Source organism: Tympanuchus pallidicinctus, unplaced genomic scaffold (genome assembly GCF_026119805.1).
Source record: "Tympanuchus pallidicinctus isolate F22 unplaced genomic scaffold, pur_lepc_1.0 scaffold16, whole genome shotgun sequence".
In the NCBI taxonomy this organism is placed as follows: Eukaryota; Metazoa; Chordata; class Aves; order Galliformes; family Phasianidae; genus Tympanuchus; species Tympanuchus pallidicinctus.
Genome location: NW_026294679.1, coordinates 28,156,522 through 28,170,512, shown reverse-complemented (window position 1 = coordinate 28,170,512; position 13,991 = coordinate 28,156,522). Strand labels below are relative to the sequence as shown.

The window sequence follows — 13,991 nt, the reverse complement described above, 5'->3', positions numbered from 1 at the left end:
GACAATGCAAAAACTCTTCTATCCTGTTATGGTCCTATTTCTGAGGACAAGAATTTACACAGTTTCTAATCCTAGCATGGGCCTATGTCCATAGCGGAGACAAAGAATCTTTAGCAGAGATGTTTATGAAAAATCAGCAATTTCAGCAATTCCTAAAATAAATGAATACCTAAATAAACAAATGACAAAACTTACCTGGGGATAGACTGCATTCTGAGATAGCAAAACATGCTGGAGATACTGTTAAAAAAACACTGTCCCACCCTAGATCTCACATACTGGCTGGCCTATTGTACAAGTGCTGCTTCTGCCTGACCTGCTCAATTCCAATGGCTTGTCCAAAATAAAGATTCTGAGAATTCCTTTCCATCACAAGTGGGAAACAGAGATGGAATGCATTCAGATAAATATATTGGCATAGAGGCCTGTATTCAATGTAATCCACTGCCCTCCTGCTTAGGTTTTAAGACAAATTGTATTATTTTTATTTCTCGTACTCAAACATTTTAAATGAATGCATTTGTATTGTTTAACAAATGGCTGCTACTGCATTAGCTATGTGTATACCAAAGGAGACCTAGTTCCCTTCTACCTTGTATGCAAAAATTAAAAGAAACTGGGATAACTTTCTATCCTGCAGGTATCTTGCCAGAAGCAGAAGTTTCCTGAAATTGTATATCTCTGGTTGCCAGTCTCTGGCTAACAAGCTCTTTAATTCATTGACCTGAAAGGCTCATTCGTTGTCACACAGTGCTGAAGTGCTCCTTCATGGTTCTGTCTAGGCAGAGATTTTGTTCTAGTCAGGACAGAATTAAGGGTCAAGAAACTGACGTCAAAGCATTTAAAACAATTAAAGATAAGGTCAGAGCAGTCCTATTTCACACCTGTACTGAACACCACTATTGGCTACAACAGAAATGCAGTTCTTCAAGAACTTGCTGAGCTGAGTACTCTGTTGTACTAGGCAATTGTATCATGCACACGTTTTAGGCTGACTGAACTACCTTGCAGCAAACTTGCTGTTTTTGGGTTTGCTCCCACGGCACCAGCAGAACTACTGCTACATCCTTCTGTGCTGAGGGTTGAGACTGTGCTTTGAGCTAACAGCTTTCACTTCAAATCAGGGCAGGTTACAGATGGACACCCAGCCTCCTGAGATGCCGCAGAAAACTAGCCACAGGTTTGAGCTTCTGCTCCAGTTTGTTGTGACGCAGGACTATGCTACAGCAGAGTTCCCTGGGCAAGCCTGCCTTCAAACTGCTGAACTGTCCCATGTGTACTCCTGCCCTGGTCATGTCTCCACCTTACCAGCTCTCTCAGCTTTGTTCTTGGGTTCAGCAACAAATACTCCCTTGCCAAAAACTGCCACCACTTTAATTTGGGTTGAGCATAACATCTGCAGCCCCCTCATCTTTTTAACTGACAAGCTTAGGGCTATTGTGCTATGGTGAAGTCCAACTCAACATGACAAAGTAATTACTGCTTTATCCCCACTCTCTCCGATGCAGCCTAATTTCCTGGTCAGGCTCTTCTGCATTACTGTAACTCTTCACTCCTGATTTCTATTTCAGTGATTTCGTAACTCTTTTGAACACACAGCCCTTTGCCTTGAAGGCTTTTTCTGTTGTTCCTAAAATAAATTCCAGATGGCTTTTATACCTGTAACTTGAGGACACTGCTAGTATTTAGCTCACATTTTTTCAAAGCCTTTTTCAATTCAAGAACCTTCAAACGAGTTATTCCTCATGTCTTTTAATCAATCTTCTGTTCCCAAACACTGACAGCCTAGAGCCCCAGCTACCTAGTCCTGTTATAACAGAGATATCCCGAAAAGTGTTCAAAACGTCCTTCTTTCTCTTGTTAATTTGTTGTTCTTACCCTGTGGCTAAAGGATGCACTCAGCTAAGTCTGGCACACCACACAGACAGAGATTCTCCCGCAACAAGTATTTATCCACTCGTATTCTTGTTAGTTTCCCCACTATTCTAACTCATCTGCCATCCCTGCTGCCTGCTTGATATCACCTCAATCCTCTCTCTCTCCAGTCAGCTCTTGCAGTGGGCCCTGAAATATTTTCCTCTTGCCCTCAAACATTTTGGTCCTATCCCACAGCCGCCAGCTCTGTGCTTCTACTCTCCCACAGAGGCTTTCCCTATTATTCAAGAGTTCAGCAGTGCTGCGTCACTATTTTAAATGCCCTTTCTAATGCAGTAGACTTTTAAATTAAAATAAATTAGGTTTACTTATTTATATAAAACAGCAATATTTGCAATAATACTTAAAATATATGTTACATTATTTCTGTTACTTGCTTTGAACATACTTAACAGCCTCTACTAGGGTTGATGTTAATTATGACACTTGCACCCACCTTAAAGTGGTGAAAGAATTTAAGGAGACTGGATTCGCTTTCTAACTTACCTTCTAGGTTTCAAGAACATTTGATAAGTTCACCAAAAAGACAGAAACTACTGCGTGAAACTTTTCTCTCTCACTCACTCCTCGAAAGAAATGACAACTTCTATTCCATCTTATTATTTCTTCCATCACAAAATACATGCAAGTATAGTTTATTTCTGCTTTGTCTCAGAAACAGAAACTGCTGCGTGTCTATGCCAAGCATGAGTAATGAGTGAAATGCACTCACAGACCAGGAGGCATGCAGCCTGTGTAACACAACTACAGAGACCGATGACCAGCAGTTCAAAATCACAACCAAATTAATTGTGCATTAAAATGATGACCAATTTCTGGAAAATTGGTGTCTCCGTGGACTGTGTAAAGTTATAAAACACAGTCTCAAATATTCTGCTGTGCTAGGAGCAGAAACTGCTAAGGAAATTCCCTGCTTTTCAATATTATTGGTGAGACTTTTATGTTCACATGAAATTTAAAGAAAGAAAAGCCGAATGGCAAATATTTGTTCTAAGGAGCAGGCAGAGTCAACAGCTGAAAAGGTTTGTCTGCATCTACTACAGCTATGTTTTGGTAGAAGCAGTGGACAAAAAACTGTAAACTTTACCTTTTGCTGATTTTGAAATTTCTGGATGCGCATGCTTGTTGTTCTGGCAGCTTCCTTCCTGTGAGGGCCACAGGCAGAACAAACAGAAGAAAGATACAAAGAAGTCAGGTTTCCCAAATCAGAGAAAATGTGCTTCTTTATAAATTCTCCCACTTTTCCACTTCTGTTTCGTTTTCAGCAGATGCAGGTGTGTGACCTGATGATACCTCTCCTTCTTCGTGTGACTGGAAATTGCTGGCCAATACAATCACAATTACAGTTGAAATAGGACCTCTCTTTCATGAGTACACAGTGTTCTACCTACTGAATCAAGCTCAACCATTATTTTCCCACAATTTCAAATTCCAAATGAACAGATCAGTAGAAGAGCAAGCAGCTGCCTTTTGGAATAAGATCTTTACAAAACATTCTGAAAGAGACAGATATGTGATTTTGTCAGCATCTGGACCTGATTATAAATTTTTCTTCTACATTACTTTTCAAAGATAAAATGAGTTTTGATTGAATTTGATGTGGAAGCATGCAGAAATACAGTGGTTCAATTCTTCGGCAAAAATTTAGCAGGGTTTCCTATTTATGCAAAAAATGATATTGTCTTCAGGGATTAAACTAAAACTTCTAGTCTAACAGCTGAAAAACCTATGAAAACTCATGAGAGATTTAATCTTCATTTTGTATAATGCAAGCAAGTGGACAGAAATTCATCATGCTAGATTCACTTACATAGGAGAGAACTTGTTTTGGTCCTAAGACGATATCCCAAATTACATTTCAGTATAAAAAGGAATACATTTTGTATGTCAACTGAATATTTTGGTAAAGGCAATGGAAATATTACATTACTAAGTGTTTATATTCCATGAAAAACAGCAGCAAAACATTGCTGATTATCAGTATTTACAGTGCCATCATTTTACTCTATCAGCACTTCCTAGAATTTCAAACAAGTATACAAGCAATTGTCTTTTTGTCCTTGTGTCAGATGTAGCCGGGATTTCCCTCATCCTTTCCCACCTCTTGTTTTAATGCATAATGAAGCTTCTCAATCAAGACACTTGTAGTGCAGCTCTAACAGTAAGCACAGTCCATACTGAAGGAAGGCTTCTGTGTCAGAGCTGTTTCAGCCACAGTGCAGCATTTTCCTCCTCAAAGAACTCATATCCATAATTGCAAATTGGATAGACAGACTCTATATCATGTCTGTGGCAAAACTTATAAATACTTGACAAGGAGACTTCAGTACAACACAAACTAATTCCAGTCTGCACTAGCTGCAGTAACACCAAGTGTTTGGTAGAGGAAATACTCTGGGTCTTACGCTTCCCCAGGTAAGAAAGACCTGTTATAATTTCCTCTGCATTCTACATAGGAAGCAGGAATGTTTAGTTTATAACACAGAATGCTTGACATGTGATAATAAGGAAGAAGGAACAGCTTCTGCTAGGTGTAATGCTGGGTTAGCACAGGAGCCAGCCCCAGCCTGCTTTCAGGAGTAGTGACCCCAGAATAAATGTAAGTGAGCTCTGTGCCTCAGAGGAGATACCACTCCATTCGGGATCTGTGGGCTATGCATTTCACAAACCACCTTGTTTTGTGGCCAGTTACCCTAGGCTTTCTGTTAGTGCTGCTTTATTATATAAGTACCGAGGAAGGAAAATATTTTAGAATTGAACTATGCCCATTCCTTTCAGCAAACATTTTTATTTAGAAAGAAATCCTATGCCTTTCTACAGGGTCTAGCTGTAAAACCAAACTATTTATTGCATATTGCTACTTACTGGGAGGGATCAATAAAATATACTTTTATAGCCATTGCGTTGATGCAGTAGGGATTGCTGAATTTGCCTCTGTCTGTGCAACCCTGCACATTTAATTTGGAAAACTCCAGCTTGCTGTAAACAGCAATGCTACAAGATAGGGATTTAAGTGAATGCAGAAAATACAATGAACATAAGCCAACATACAGAAAAGTACATTCTAAATGCTGCATTTACTGAAAGAAGCACAATACTACTCTGGCTTATTTCTTTTAAATGCTCTTTTTAGGTAAGGCATGCCATTTTTCAAATTGCTTCGTGTCTTTGTTGTACGCATCACTGGTAACTATTCAAAATCATTCCACATAGCAAAACAACAAAAAAATTCCATTGTCCAAGCCGAATTTAATTTAATGTATTCAATTGTGTTATTGCAAACTCATTCATCAGTTTAGCATCACAGTCTTCAAACCAGAAGCAAAATGGGTAGCAGTATCAGGGATATGAAAGAACACAAAAAATGGTATTTCCTTACTGAAGACAATACTACAGGATTGTCCCTCAATTAGGAGATACAAAAACTAAGTGGAAAAACTGGAAAAATCCTGAATTTCTGGCTGCCGTGGCTATGTTTTGAGGGAGTTTCCTTTTCCTCATTTTTCCTAAAAGCAGAAAACAGATGAACCATAGAAACAAAATCAGCTGTGACAGCAGAGAAACATGTTCACTTGGACCTCTTTGCTTAACATCACAAAGAGCCCTACATCCCTTCAGGTCTGCTTCTTCCTCCCACAAAGCTACACATGCAACATGGTCCAATGGAGGTCAAGGGGAGACACAGCGATGTCGATAGAAACCAGCACTTTGCTCTAAATGGAACAATGATTCAAGAAAATCACCTTCGCAATGGAAGACCTTAGATTGCTTCATCTGTAGTTGTCACCGTGTATGTCAATATGGCTTTATTTAAAGAGGAGAAAAGTGAGCTCTTGAAAGAATTCACACATTTCAGTAGAAGATGAAAGTGTTGGAGCCAGGGCACTGTAAGGTTTAATTGCATAATACAGCATCAGCAATGACAAAACTCAATGAAACCCCCCCTTAGTATCTCAACTTTTACATAACTGACTGTACTAATAGAGAATGCTGAGAGAAAAAAAAAAAAAAAAGATGTAAAAGATGTAAAAAAAAGGTGTAGAATATATAATATTTCCATTCACTAACATGGTGGAACTGCTTCCAGAAGATGCCAGCAGCTGTTGAAGCATAGAATCAAAGAATCACTCAGGCTGGAAAGGACCTTAAAGATCATCAACCATGACCTAACCTTACCACCCTAACTCTAACAACCCTCCACGAAGGCACTCTATTTGACATTCCTAATGCAGAGACAGTGATGCTCTTGGCAGATGTTTCTCTGTCACACCTTACATGCCCCAAAGCAGATATATTGCCTAATTAAACAAAAAGGCGCTGAGGGCAGCTCTCGGGTCACATCTGGCTGGCTAATGGCAGCTATGTACTTACAAAGGTAGGAATACTGCGTGGTTATGTAAACAGCATAAATCTCCTCTGAAACGTTAAGATGGGAAATTTGTTAAATTAATAATGGTTTGGTTTCCTCTCTCATCCCCTGGAAAAGAAATGAACTCATTTATCAAGCAAAAATTAGCTCTAGCGTTAGGTTTGGGTTTTTTGTTTTTGTCTGTTTCTTTGAGTTTTATGATTTAGCCTAATAAAAAGAAACAAGAGACTGGATTTGTGAATTATCTACTTCAGCTGCCTACATAGGCAACAAAGAACGGAAAAAAAAGACAAATGTAAGAGGCTAAAACTGGGACAGAGAGGGCAGGCAGGTTAAAAATGAGTTTGGTCATTACGTCTCCTAAAAAGTATGGAAAAGAAACTATTATTTGGCTTATTAAACTAAGAGCAAAGCAAGCAGCAGAATTAAAATTGCAGGTCATATTCCAGTTCTCACAAGCAGGGTTGTCCAACTGTTACAAAAGCCAAACTCGGATTTCTGCTGTGTGTCAGCACAGGGCTCCAGAGAAGGGAGCGGGGCAAGCCAGGGGTGTATCAAGTGCCACAGGTTCTCTGCGTACTGAATTACAGATGTGGTACAACAGTCAGAAGCGTTATTACAAAATATGAAGTCGCAGCAGTGCTGGCTGCCTACACTAATATAACCACTTCACCTCTGACAGCAAAAAGAGGAGAAATAATTCAGAGCATCCATCCCTCCTCCTCTCTGGGGATTGTATGAAAAATCTAGGACAGGAGGAGGGGAAGAAATTTATAATTTTTCCATGTCCCATTCTCCTATCAGAAGCTGCAGCCTTGCTAAACTTGCTTTTGTTTCTATCTCACTTAGAAAAGGAACAGGATGCTTTCCTCCACCTAATTTTTCTGATTTCTCACAGACCCCTTCTTCAGTGTCAAGTGGCTGTAAGAAGGGTAACACCTTCGGATGCTCTGAAGATTTAGGCTGAGGAACAGTGCAAAACATCACTCCATCAGCAGCTAAAGGCTCGGGAGCTTGGCCACAGCAGCCTCAAGGCCTGCTTTAACTGACAGATGTACTCAGTCACAGAAGGGCAGTTAGCTGATACCAGCACACAGTTGTCTTTTTCCTAGTAAATGGCTCTTCAAGCAGAATTGGAAGACAGAAGATGAACTTGTCAGTATGTGTTAGCTGATGATGACAGTCACTTCATTTACCACATCTAACATGTTAGGAACTCAAAGGTGAAACATAAACCCAGTAGTCAAGGTTAGGTCTGAGAACCCAAATCATCTCACACAAAACCTCAAATAGAACCTGCACACCTTCCCAGCTCAAAAGGAGCTTCAGAAGCGAGCAGCTGGAGCCTTCTTTTGCAGGAGGATGCAAGTTGGGGCTTTCAAATACACCCCACAAAATGCTTTCTTTCCTTCTCAAGCTTGCTATCAGCTGCCTCTTTCCTCCTACGCTCATCTGCAAATCTCATCCCCTTACTACAAAGAAAAGAACAGAAATCAGAGGCTGTATTTTGCCTTCGGCTGGAATGAGAAAGACTCTTTACAGCTGAAACCCGTAATTTTTAATCATTACCATTTGTAATTATTATGGTCACATACTAACGTATCCCTAAACATCCAAATGAAAGAGGAATTATTGGAAAAAGACTGGAAGGCAGATACCACCAGCCTAGTGGGTCAATGAAATCATCTAGTAATTAAAGTTTCTGAAAGACCTCGTTCTTTCCTATTTCTTTTCAGTAACTTGAACAGACAACACAGAGGGGGTCCTTCCCTTAAATGCAATGATATTTGTCAAATCCGTTTGTAAATATTAGTGCAGTTAAAGCAACACATAAGATATAAAATGTAATTAAGTTCTGTATAGATTTCACTTTCACGGGAGACTAAGAACAGCAAGGAACAAATGGTGTTATTCTAGCTGTTTCTAGAGCTCATTGGAACCAGTAATGATCTCACAAGCCCACGACTCATCAGCCACGCAAAAAGCAAAAGCGACAGAAGTGGTACCACCAGAAAAGGAAAAGAAGTGACACAGGCAGCAAGCAATAGAGAAAGATGAAGTTGGAATAGAGAGGTTACTGATTTGCAGGACATCAAGGAGAGCAATTATTCAGCTGTTGTATTTCTGTGTACCTCCTAACTACACACGCAACAGTGGCTGGCCAAAAAAAAAAAGCAATTCCAACTCACTGAACACCTCCAATTCTGCTTGGCTTTGAAAAAAGACATCTCTGCAGATGCTGATGGAGGCAGCGCAAGCATAGCCCAGCAGCATGGATGCTGGCCAACAGGTGACCTGGGCACTGCACACAGCTTCTGACTTCTGCGTATCTCATTCATTAATATACTGATTTACTTGCTGTTTCAGTAATACTGGGCAAGGACAAGCCAGTTTCAGCAAAACAGCCTCCCTGGGAAAAGTAAATAGTTTTGTACAGTTTTCTTTACTGCACCATGATGTGTTGCTACCTTTGAGTAGCTGAAGAAAAGAAGCAACATTTCCAACAATAAGTTCAGTTAAAAAACAAAACTCACCAACCTCCTTTCTCACTGTCTCCCTCAAAACCTTCACTGTGAATATCATAATCTTCTGCTGATTCATTCCCCTCATCACTTGCTGGCTCATCACAGGCTCTGGCATCACTAAGTACTACTTTTTTCCACAGGTGGGACAGGTTATCTGCCCTCACATCGCCCTCCTTCCTCTTCCAGTCTCAAATTTGCAGCTTCTTTTCTCAGAAGCCTGACAGCATCCTTGCTGCCCTCCCCAGTGGGACATTTAACTGGGATGGTTATTTTCTCTTTGCCAGTTAAAATGATTGTTCCTTCTAATATGTCACTCACAGCAACAGTCAGAGGAGCCACGCAAAATGGCTACTATGATAAAAATATCACCAAGTTAAATAGCTTTGTACACAAAAGAGCTTGGAAAATTGCCTTCTAAAAGCCATTCCCCTCCCAGTACCTGCTGCTGAGCTGCTGCTGTAATTCCCGTAATCCTCAGTAATTCCAGTGAAGGTGAGCCACGTTTACTGAGCCCTACTGCCTAGGCAAATATGACTTCCTGACCAAAGCAAGTCAGCTGGCAAGACTGACCCTCCTGTGTGATGGAACATTGCCAAAGAGGAGCTGGGATAGAACATCCCTGCCTCTGATCAACTCCTGTGTGAGTGAAGCCCTGCTGCACAGTGGTTTGCCGGTCAGCTGGGCTGGCTTAACATGTTCTCTTCACTTTGTACCTCTCCTTTTATTTTCTTGATATTTGCAGGACATTACAGAGTGCTCTGAGTCCTTCAGGAGGGGAAGCTAACTAGCAACCTCAAAGAGGAAAAAATAATCAGTGTTGAAGTGTTATGTTTTTTCCCCTTCTATCTTAAATTTGATACTTGTCGTTCTGACTTGGTCAGCATAAACTTTATGGCTGAAAGGAAACAACCTGAGCTTCTTCTATCCCCGTGGTGTTTCTTCTATCCCCGTGGTGTCAGGGAAAGGTACAGGGAGGATCCAAAATACCCAACTCTTCAATAGATGGCTTAAGAGCTGGTGCAGGCGCAAGAATTTCGGCTTTTTTGACCATGGGGCAATTTACACTGCACCTGGCATGATGGCTGCTGACGCATGCAGCCTGTCCCTGAGGGGTAAGAGGATCTTAGCGGAAGAATTAGCTGGACTCATTGACAGGTCTTTAAACTAGGAATGAAGGGGGAAGGGGACAAAATAAGGGCTACTGGAGTTGAATGGGTCATTCGAGGGCTTGTACCAAACTCCATGGGCAATGACGGCAGAGTGCATAGGGAAGGACTAGGGCAGGGGGATGCTGGGGATGCTGCTGTTCTAGGGGATCCTAGATCCCTTATAAAGGTGGCGAGACGGATAGCCCGGCTGAAGTGCCTTTATACCAATGCACGCAGCCTGAGTAACAAGCAGGAGGAACTCGAAACTGTGATGCACTCGGAAAGTTATGACCTTGTTGCTATCACAGAAACATGGTGGGATGACTCCCACAATTGGGATACTGCCATCGACGGCTATAGACTCTTTAGGAAAGATAGGCGAGGTAGGAGGGGTGGGGGAGTTGCTCTCTATGTCAGAGATTGGATAAACTGTGAGGAGCTCCCTACGAGAAACAGTCAGGAACAGGTTGAGAGCCTGTGGGTTAGGATTAGAGATGGGACTAATATAGGTCAGCTAGTCTTAGGGGTATACTACAGACCACCTGATCAAGGGGAGGCTGTTGATGAGGCTTTCTTGCTCCAGATGCGTGAGATGTCTGGCTCACGGGCTCTTGTCCTGGTGGGGGACTTCAACCATCCGGACATCTGTTGGAAAAACCACACGGCGAGCTGCAAGAGCTCCAGAAGGCTCTTGGAATCCATTGACGATAGCTTTCTGGTTCAGGTATTGGACAGACCGACCAGAGGTGAAGCGCTGCTAGACCTGCTGCTTACCAACGCCGAGGAGATCATCAAAGGCGTCAAGGTTGGAGGCTGCCTGGGCTCCAGCGACCACGCCCTGGTTGAGTTTGTGATCTCAAGCGATGTGGGCTTGGCAAAGAGCAGGATCAGGACACTGAACTTTAGAAAAGCAGACTTCAAGCTACTCAATGGATTGCTGGCCAAGATCCCCTGGCGCGCTGCCCTCAAAGACAGGGATGTTGAGGAGAGCTGGCGGCTCTTCAAGGATGCCCTCCTGGAAGCACAAGAGGTCTCCATTCCTCTGAATAAGAAAGTGGGCAGGCGAGGTAGGAAACCGGCATGGCTCAGCAAGGACCTGCTGAGAGAACTGAGGGCGAAGAAAGGGGTGTACAAGCTCTGGAAACAAGGCTGTGTCACCTGGGAAGAGTACAGGGATGCCGTCCGGACTTGCAGACGTGGGATCAGGGAAGCCAAGGCGCAGGCAGAACTGAACTTGGCAAGGGACGTGAAAAACAATAAGAAAACCTTCTACAGGTACATTGGCCAGAAGAGACAGGCCAAAACGGGCGTACCTACTTTGGTAAATTTAAAAGGAGAACTGGCTTCAACAGATGAAGAGAAAGCTGAGGTGCTGAATGAGTTCTTCACCTCGGTCTTCACTGGTGGCCAGGATTCTAGTCTTCTTCACGTCCATGAACCCTGCATCCCCAAACCTCTATGTGGGGACCAAGGAGGTAAATCCCTCCCCACTGTAAGGGCAGAGCAAGTCCGAGAGTACCTCCTTAGACTGAATGTGTACAAGTCTATGGGACCAGATGGCGTGCATCCCAGGGTCCTGAAGGAGCTGGCTGAGGTGGTTGCCGAGCCGCTCTCCATCATATTTGAGAAGTCGTGGCTGTCAGGTGAGGTCCCGGATGACTGGAGGAAGGGTCACGTCACTCCCATATACAAGAAGGGGAGCAGGGAGGACCCGGGGAACTACAGGCCGGTGAGTCTCACCTCCGTGCCTGGGAAGATCATGGAACAGATCCTCCTGGACAACATGCTCGATCACATAAAGAATGAGCATGTGATCCGAGACAGCCAGCACGGCTTCACCAAGGGAAGGTCATGCCTGACTAATCTTGTGGCCTTCTATGATGGAGTGACGGCATTGGTGGACGAAGGGAAGGCGACCGATGTCATTTACCTGGACCTGAGCAAGGCCTTTGACATGGTCCCCCACCACATCCTCATCTCCAAATTGGAGGGAAGTGGATTTGATGGGTGGACGACCCGATGGATAAGCAATTGGTTGAAAGGCCGCAGACAGAGGGTGGTGGTCAATGGCTCTATGTCCAGGTGGAGGCCGGTAACAAGTGGTGTCCCCCAAGGGTCTGTCTTGGGACCGGTGCTCTTTAACATCTTTATTAATGACATCGATGAGGGAATTGAGTGCACCCTCAGCAAGTTTGCTGACGACACCAAGCTGAGTGGTGCGGTTGATACGGCGGAAGGAAGGGATGCCATTCAGAGGGACCTCGACAGGCTTGAGGGCTGGGCTCGGGTGAACCTAATGAGGTTCAACACGGCAAAGTGCAAGGTTTTGCATTTGGGCCGGAAGAACCCCAGGCACCCGTACAGGCTGGGAGGAGTGGTCCTTGAGAGCAGCTCGGCAGAGAAGGACCTGGGGGTCCTGATGGACGAGAGACTTAACATGAGCCAGCAGTGCGCTCTGGCAGCTCGAAAGGCAAATGGGATCCTGGGCTCCATCAGGAGAGGGGTGGTCAGCAGGGAGAGGGAGGTGATTGTCCCTCTCTACTCGGCTCTTGTGAGGCCCCACCTGGAGTACTGTGTCCAGGTGTGGAGCCCTCAGTACAAGAAAGACATAGAGATCTTGGAAAGGGTCCAGAGGAGGGCGACTAAGATGATCAGGGGGCTGGAGCACCTCCCCTATGAGGACAGGCTGAGGGAGTTGGGCTTGTTCAGCCTGGAGAAGAGAAGGCTGCGGGGCGACCTCATTGCAGCCTATCAATACCTGAAGGGAACCTACACCCAGGAGGGGAGTAAACTCTTCAGAAGGGCTGACAACAGCAGGACTAGGGGAAATGGATCAAAGTTGAAGGAGGAAAGATTTAGGTTGGATGTTAGGGGGAAGTTCTTCACAAGGAGAGTGGTTAGGCCCTGGAACGGGCTGCCCAGGGAGGTTGTGGATGCCCCATCCTTGGATGTGTTCAAGGCCAGGTTGGACGGGGTCCTGGGCAACCTGATCTGAATGTGGATGTTTGGTGGCCCTGCTAGGCAGGGGGGTTGGAACTACATGATCCTTGAGGTCCCTTCCAACCCAGGTGATTCTGTGATTCTGTGATTCTGTGATTCTGTGATTGTTTTAAAGATTCCAGGTTGAAATAAATATAATCCAGCAGCTGAAGTACAGACATCACCTGTGAAAAAGCATGAGGGGCAGGGATCATTTTATGAGCACAGAACTACAACATTAATTATGAATGACACAAAGCTCCATGAAAAGAAACTCCGTGAAAGCAACAGTGCATTTCTTCCCATTGTTTCTTGGAGTTTAGGTCACTGTTTAGATGTTCACCTCAAAACATCTCAGACACTTTGTAAGACTGCAGTAAAAGCTGCACAGGAAATAAATCTGATCGCTAACCCATGGAAGGTTTCTTCCCTGACATTTTTCCAACAGAATTAATAGCTGGACACCTACATGTATATTTAAAAAGCTGCTGCTTAATTGCCTTACTTTCTACTAGATTCAAAATCTCAAACCAAACCAGCAGAACTGAACGGTTTTACTGTTACTCAGAGACAAGTTCTGCATCCAGGCTGAACTTTCCATACGCAGAATCACAGAATTGCAGGGGTTGGAAGGGACCTCCAGAGATCACCGAGTCCAACCCCCCTGCTAAAGCCTACAACACAACCCACAACCTCACAGTGTGTCACAGGTTGATGTCCAGATAGGTCTAGAATATCTCCATAGATGGAGACTTCACTACCTCTCTGGGCAGCCTGTTCCAGTGCTCCGTCACCCTTACTGTAAAGATAACAGCTGATGAATCAAAAGAGAGATCTGGTTAGGGCTTTGTTCTCCGGTCTGTTTCATATGGTGCCTGTACAGATACTGCAGCAACAGGTGGCAAGACAAAACCTGAAGTAGGTTGTCCCACAGCTCCCTGATACTTTGAGGCAGTTCTGAAAGGCAGCTGCTGTTGCCAAGTTCCTTGAATTCCTTCTTGTCTCTAGATGAGACCTGCAGTCTATCAGTGGGAG

General features: G+C 43.7%; 1 long non-coding RNA gene across 1 annotated transcript in view; it reads right to left on the bottom strand.

The window, feature by feature from the left end:
• LOC128078094 (uncharacterized) overlaps positions 1-9,326 on the bottom strand; it is a 115,574-nt gene extending 106,248 nt beyond the window's left edge. Inside the window, exons 1-2 of the long non-coding RNA XR_008205296.1 lie at positions 9,269-9,326; positions 3,023-3,080 (exon numbers count right to left, since the gene is read on the bottom strand). This is a non-coding gene — a long non-coding RNA (uncharacterized LOC128078094). The remainder of the gene's footprint in view (positions 1-3,022; positions 3,081-9,268) is intronic.
• Positions 9,327-13,991: the final 4,665 nt, after the last annotated feature.